The sequence below is a fragment of the Plecotus auritus genome (genome assembly GCF_963455305.1).
Source record: "Plecotus auritus genome assembly, chromosome: 12".
Taxonomy (NCBI): Eukaryota; Metazoa; Chordata; class Mammalia; order Chiroptera; family Vespertilionidae; genus Plecotus; species Plecotus auritus.
In genome coordinates this window covers 28149279-28157559 of record NC_137778.1, presented here as the reverse complement: position 1 = coordinate 28157559, position 8281 = coordinate 28149279, and positions in this window count along the sequence as shown.

The window sequence follows — 8281 nt, the reverse complement described above, 5'->3', positions numbered from 1 at the left end:
CAAATAAATCATGCTAAAAAAACTTACAGTGTTTCTTTGTCTCTAAAAGTTGTAACTCCTATCAAGTCTTTGAAATGTAAACACATAGGAACTACCTAAAACATTGCCTACAAAAACTGAAGGAGGGAGAAACCAAGATGGCGGCATAGGTAAACACCTAAACTGCTGCCTCGCACAACAATTTCAAAACTACAACTAAAAGACAGAACGGACACCATCCAGAACCGCAGGAAAGCTGACTGAGTGAAAATTCTACAACTAGAAGGAAGGAAAAAAGCTCACAGAGAATTGGAGGTACGGCAAAGGGTCTTTGTGCGCGCAGAGAGGAAGGGCGGCGGAGTGCCTGGCTGGCTTTCTCTGGCGGAAGGGGGAAGGGAGCCCCCGACCGCATTGAACCCCAGTTCTGACTGCACTGAACACCTATTCCGGGCGAGCCCCTGGGGACCCACGCTCTTGTGGGGGGAGTCTGGACTCTCGGGCGGAGACTCGGGAGCCGGGGAAGGCGGAAGACTGAAAGTCCGCTCGCGCCAGTGCGCACAAAGGCTGCGGGAGGCTGCCACAGGCTTTCCCTAGCGGAAGGGAGTGAGAGGCTCCTGACGGCACAAAACCCCAGTTCTGACTGAAGTGAGCCCCAGTTCTGACTGCAGTGAACCCCAGTTCCAGGCGAGCCCCCGAGGACCCACGCTCTTGTGGGGGGAGTCTGGACTCTCGGGCGGAGACTCGGGAGCCGGGGAAGGCGGAAGACTGAAAGTCCGCTCGCGCCAGTGCGCACAAAGGCTGCGGGAGGCTGCCACAGGCTTTCCCTAGCGGAAGGGAGTGAGAGGCTCCTGACGGCACCGAACACCAGTTCTGACTGAAGTGAGCCCCAGTTCTGACTGCAGTGAACCCCAGTTCCAGGCGAGCCCCCGGAGACCCACGCTCTTGTGGGGGGAGTCTGGACTCTCGGGCGGAGAATCGGGAGCCGGGAAGGCAGAGGACTGAAGGCACACACGTGCTAGCAAGGGCAAGGCTGATGGGAAGCCAAGACTGAGACTCCACCCCATCCAAGCTGAGCACAGAGGCTATTGCAATTTGGCAAGTCTAATCCTATAAGGCTGTCTCCAGCACCGGACTTCTCCCAGCATAGACACAGCTGATCCTTACAGCCAACTGGCCTGGAGGTCAATTCTTCCCAGTGATACCAACAACAATAAAGACTTAATTACAACAAGGCTGTACACACAGTCCACAAAGGGGTGCACCAAGAGTGTCCACCTCAGGTTAACTGGGGAGGCAGACCCACTGGGCCAAATTGGAAACCTAGCACACAAATCTACCAACTCAGGGAAGCAGTGAAAATGCGGTGTCTAAGAATCAGATCACAAACGAAAGAAATGGAGGAAAACAAACGACTGGATATAGAATTCAAAACCACGGTTATAAGGCTTTTTAAGAATATCCTAGAAAAGGCCGATAAATATAACGAGACCCTCGAAGAGATGAAAAAGGACCAACTAGAAATTAAACATACACTGACTGAAATAAAAAATATTATACAGAGACCCAAAAACAGACAAGAGGAACACAAAAATCAAGTCAAAGAATTGAAATACAAAGAAGCAAAAAACACTCAACTGAAAAAGCAAAAAGCAAAAAAAAAAATCCAAAAAGTTGAAGATAATGTAAGAAGACTCTGGGACAACTTCAAGCGTACCAACATCAGAATTATGGGGGTGCCAGAAGAAGAGAGAGAGCAAAATACTGAAAACCTATTTGAAGAAATAATGACCGAAAACTTCCCCCACCTTTTTTTTCCGAATAATGGCGGCAGAATAGACAGACGTGTTCCGAGCCTTGTCCCGGAGCAGAAAGAAAGAACAGCTGAGGGTCGCGCAAGGAGTGTTTGTTGGCTGGTTGGGAGACAGCTGAATTCCAGAAGGAGGTGGGGGACTGCTGAACGGGGTTCCCCTGACCTGGCAGCACGAACTGCGGCTGGGTCCCCTCCCGGAGCTGCGGGCTTGGACGCGGAGTCTGCGCCATCTTGATCCGGAAAGTGGAGCTTATCTGAAGCCTGAGAATCCACAACTGCGGCACCCCAGGAACAGCTGCGAGCCCCAGAACAACGCTCCCCAACTGGCGCAAGCACACGGGTTCAGAGAAGCTCTACACTCCACTACGGAAAGGTCAGATTTCGCCTGGGATAAGGTGAGGTCTCTGGTCCCGGCGGGAGAGAGGAACGCGCGTTTTGCGGGAGCTGGAGGACCAGGGAAGTCTGTGCCTAGAAAAATCCGTGGCTGTAGGGGCTGGCGTGATCTGTGACTGTGGAAAGGGGTCCTCAGAGCTGCTAAGAGAAGGGCACTCTAAAAAGCAACCCATTTTGATCTGAAGTGCAGGGACACCCTAAGAATTTCAGGCAGTCCAGACTTACGCGCAGCCCGTGCGCTCCCTGGGTGCCTGGGCTTACTCGCAGTCCCGGAATTCGCACACTTGGGCTTTTTCCTCTTCAAATCCTTGCATCTGATTACTAAGCCCAATACATAGGATCACCCAGTTGGGGACACCCTGGGAGACTGCAGGGGAAGGTTGTTTTTCTGGAACCTGGGGATCGGAGCGGGGAGTGACCATCAGAGAGCCAGCTCTGAGGCAGCCCACTCCCACAGGCCCCTGGCGAGTGCCACAGGGAAAGAAGGCTCTAACACTGCCTAGAGAGGCCATAGATAGACCCGGAAGTCAATCCAGAAACACTGCCACCCAGGGGCTGAATCACAAATTGACTCTTGTGTAATCAAAAATAAAGTAATACGAGAATTTAAGACACACCGCCTGCTTAAAATCAGGACTGGCTTACAACACCGAAGAGCAGTGGATCGCAGGGAACTGCAATACTGCCTGGACTGAGAAACAGGCGTGCCAAACAGAAAAACAGAGGAAGTGAATGACCTTCACTACTCCACATTTTATTTTTACCTTTTATTTTTTTTATTATTTTTATTTTTTTTATTTTTTTTAAATTTTCATTTTTTGCATCTTTTAATCAAGAAACTTTTTTTTCTTTTTTCATCACTTGATTTTACCTTTTTAATGATTACATTTTTATTTTCAATCCGTATTATTACTACTGCTATTTTATCTTTTTTTTTTTTTTTTTAAAGTGTCATTTTATTTTCTCTTCATTTTATTTTGGGATTAGGGTTCTACATTCTATTTTTTATCTTTCCTTTAGCATCGTTTTACTCTACCTCAACTCTACCTTTAGGCCATCACTCTCTTCCTAATCTCCCCCTTTTCAGTGTCCTGTTTGTCTTACCCTTTTACTGCTTTAGATTTTCCCTATTCTTTCTGTTTACCCCTTCTTAAAATTTCACCCTACTTACATATCTAATCTCCAATCCCCTGCTCCAAGTCCACATACACCTTTCCCTTCGCTGTCTGAGTTATCCATAAACTTGTCCTTATCTCTGTCCTTTTGTTGTTGTTTGCTTGAATGTAGATTATATCCAATTTTTATGCTTTTTTTGTGAGATTGTTTTGCTTATTCTTCTTTTATTTATTTTTTTGTTTGTTTTGTGCTTCAGCTTTCCCTTGCCTCACTCCATATTAATTGGTGTTGTAGTTTGTACTAATCCCCAGGCACTTGTTGCTGGCATTTGCTGGGATTAGTGATTGTTCTATTGGAGTTTTATCCCCAATATATATAGTCTGTTCCCCTTTCTCTCTTAGTCAATTTCTTGTCTCTCTTACTTTTTTTTTTTTCTCTTTACTTTCCCTTTTCCCAATTTCATTTTCACACTCCTCTTTTCTTTTTTTTTTCTTTCTTTCTTTTTTCCTCTTCTTCTTTCTCTTCTATCACCTAATTTGCCTTTCTCTGGTGGTCACCTTTATTGGAGGTTATTAATATCGTGAATACATTCCTGTTCAGTGCCTTGTGAGTTGTACCTGGTAGTGCTGTATTTTGTGCCTTTAAATCAACCCAGGAGAGAGAGAACTACATAACCAGACACCCAGAGAAGAGAGACCATGGGGAGACAAAGAAGCAGCCCGCATATGAAAGAAAAGCAGGCATCACCAGAAAAGGAAGTAAACGAAATGGAGGCAAGCAACCTTCCAGAAAAAGAATTCAGAGAAATGGTCATAAGGTGGCTGAAAAGAATGGAAGACAAATTCGACAATATGAGCAAGAACCAAGAGGAAATGAAGAAGAACCAAGAAGAAATGAAAAATGACATCGCTGCTGTAAAGAACTCAATAGAAAGCATCAAGAGTAGACTAGAAGAAGCAGAGGACCGCATCAGTGAGCTAGAAGACAAGATGGAAAAAAATACCCAAGAAAAGCAACTTCTAGAAAAAAAAATTAAAAGGCAGGAGGAGAGTCTAAGGGAACTTTGGGACAACACGAAACAAAACAACATCCGCATAATAGGGGTTCCAGAAGGAAAGGAAGCTGAGCAAGGAATAGAAAACCTCTTTGAAGAAATAATGACAGAAAATTTCCCAGATATAGGGAAGAAAAAACCCACACAAATCCAAGAAGCTCACAGAGTCCCAAGCAAAATGAACCCCAAAAGACCGACGCCAAGGCACATTATAATTAAATTGGCAAACACCAACGACAAAGTAAGAATCTTAAAAGCAGCAAGAGAGAGACAGAAAGTTACATACAAAGGAACCCCCATCAGACTAGCAACTGATTTCTCAACAGAAACTCATCAGGCCAGAAGGGAATGGAATGAAATATACAAAGTCATGCAAAGGAAGGGGCTGAATCCAAGAATACTGTACCCAGCAAGGCTGTCAATCAAAATTGAAGGTGAAATCAGGAGCTTCACAGACAAAAAAGGACTAAGGGAATTTATTACCACCAAACCAGCAATGCAAGAAATGCTAAAGGGTCTACTGTAAAAAAAAAAAAAAAAAAAAAAAAAAGAAAGAAAGAAAGAAAGAAAGAAACAGGAAGCGAAGAAGTAACACAGGGGTAAAGAATAGGAATGGCGACAAATAAGTACCTATCAATAATAACTTTAAATGTAAATGGATTAAATGCCCCAATCAAAAGACATAGGGTAACAGATTGGATAAGAAAACACGACCCATATATCTGCTGTCTACAAGAAACCCACCTCAGAAAAAAAGACGCACACAGACTGAGGGTGAAGGGATGGAAAAAGGTTTTCCAGGCAAATGGAACTGAAAAAAAAGCTGGGGTAGCAATACTTATTTCTGACAAATTAGATCTCAAACTGAAGGACATAACAAGAGATAAGGAAGGCCATTTCATAATACTAAAGGGAGCAATCCAACAAGAAGAAATAACTCTGGTAAACATATATGCACCCAATACAGGAGCACCCAAATACATAAAAAAACTCCTGGAGGATATTAAGGGAGACATTGACAGCAATACAATCATAGTAGGAGACTTTAATACCCCACTATCACCATTGGACAAATCCTCTAAACAAAACATCAGCAAAGAAACATCAATCCTAAATGACTCACTAGACCAGATGGAATTAATTGACATCTTCAGAACATTTCACCCCAAAGCCACAGAATATACATTCTTCTCAAGCGCACATGGGTCATTTTCAAAGATAGACCATATGTTGGGACATAGGCAAAGTCTCTTCAAATTCAAGAAGATAGAAATCATATCAAGCATCTTCTCAGACCACAGTGGCATAAAACTGGAAATCAACTACAATAAAAACAACCCAAAGAAATCAAACACATGGAGACTAAACAGCATGCTATTAAACCATGACTGGGTTACCAGAGAGATCAAAGAAGAAATAAAAAACATCATGACAACAAATGACAATGAAAACACTACAATCCAAAATCTATGGGACACAGCGAAAGCAGTCTTGAGAGGGAAGTTCATAGCTCTACAAGCCTACTGCAAAAAACAAGAAACAGGGGTAATAAATTACCTAACCCAACAACTCAAAGAGTTAGAAAAAGAGCAACAAGAAAAGCCCAGTGTAAGCAGAAGGAAGGAAATAATAAAGATCAGAGCACAGATAAACGACATAGAGACCAAAGAAACAATACAAAAGATCAACAAAACCAAGAGCTGGTTGTTTGAAAGGATAAACAAGATTGATGAACCTCTAGCCAGGCTCACCAAGAAGCAAAGGGAGAGGACCCAAATAAACAAGATCAGAAATGAAAGAGGTGAAATAACAACAGATCCCGCCGAAATACAAAGGATTGTTAAAAAATACTACGAACAACTCTATTCCAACAAACTGGACAACCTGGAGGAAATGGACATATTCCTAGAAAAATATAACCTTCCAAAACTCAATCAGGAAGAATCTAAACAGCTCAACATGCCAGTAACTATGGAAGAAATTGAAGCAGTCATCAAAGAGCTTCCGGCAAAAAAAAGCCCGGGGCCAGACGGCTTCACTGGAGAGTTCTACCAAACATTCAAGGAAGAACTAAAACCTATCCTCCTCAGACTATTCCAAAAAATTCAAGAGGAAGGAACACTTCCAAGCTCCTTCTATGAAGCCAGCATCACCCTAATACCAAAACCAGATAAAGACAACACAATGAAAGAGAATTACAGGCCAATATCCCTCATGAATGTAGATGCCAAAATCCTCAACAAAATTCTAGCAAATAGGATCCAGCAGTACATCAGAAAGATCATACACCATGACCAAGTAGGGTGTATCCCAGGAATGCAAGGATGGTTCAATATCCGCAAATCAATAAATGTGATACATCACATAAACAAATTGAGAGATAAAAATCACATAGTCATATCAATTGATGCAGAAAAAGCATTTGACAAAATCCAACACCCTTTCTTGATAAAAACTCTCAACAAGGTGGGAATAGAAGGATCATACCTCAACATCATAAAAGCTATATATGATAAACCCACAGCTAACATCATACTCAATGGGCAAAAACTAAAACCATTTCCCCTAAGAACAGGAACAAGACAGGGATGCCCACTCTCACCACTCCTGTTTGACATAGTACTGGAAGTATTAGCCACTGCAATTAGACAAGAAGAAGAAATAAAAGGCATCCAAATTGGAAAAGAAGAAGTAAAGCTGTCCTTATTTGCAGATGACATGATATTGTACATAAAAAACCCGAAAGACTCCATCAAAAAACTAACAGACTTAATAAATGAATTCGGCAATGTAGCAGGATACAAAATTAACACCAAGAAATCTATGGCATTTCTATACACCAACAATGAACTTACAGAAAGAGAGACTAAAAAAGCAATCCCATTTTCCATCGCACCAAAAAAATTAAGATACTTAGGAATAAACCTAACCAAGGAGGTAAAAGACCTATATGCGGAAAACTACAGGACACTGAAAAAAGAGATAGAGGAAGATGTAAACAGATGGAAGAACATACCATGTTCATGGATTGGTAGAATCAACATCATTAAAATGTCCATACTACCCAAAGCAATCTATAGATTCAATGCACTCCCCATTAAAATACCAACGGCGTATTTCACAGACCTAGAAAGAACTCTCCAAAAATTCATCTGGAATAAAAAAAGACCCCGAATAGCCACAGCAATCCTGAGAAAGAAGAATAAAGTAGGAGGGATCTCAATACCAAATTTCAAGCTGTATTACAAAGCCACTGTCATCAAAACAGCCTGGTACTGGCACAAGAACAGACATATAGATCAATGGAACAGAATAGAGAATCCAGATATCGACCCAAACCAATATGCGCATTTAATATTTGACAAAGGAGGCATGAACATACAATGGAGTCAAGACAGTCTCTTTAATAAATGGTGTTGGGAAAATTGGACAGATACATGCAAAAAAATGAAACTAGATCACCAACTTACACCATACACAAAAATAAACTCAAAATGGGTACAGGACTTAAATATAAGACGGGAAACCATAAAAATACTAGAGGAATCCACAGGCAGCAAAATCTCAGACATATGCCAAAAGAACTTTTTCAGTGATACTGCCCCTAGGGCAATGGAAGCCAAACAGAAAATAAACAAATGGGACTACATCAAAATAAAAAGCTTTTGCACAGCAAAAGAAACCATCAACAAAACAACAAGAAACCCCACTGTATGGGAGAACATATTTGCAAATGGTATCACTGATAAAGGTTTAATTTCCAACATCTACAGGCAGCTTATACAACTTAATAAAAGGAAGATAAATGATCCAATAAAAAAATGGGCAACGGACCTAAATAGAAGCTTTTCGAAAGAAGACAGAAGGAAGGCCAAGAGACACATGAAAACATGCTCAAAGTCACTAATTATCCGAGAGATGCAAATCAA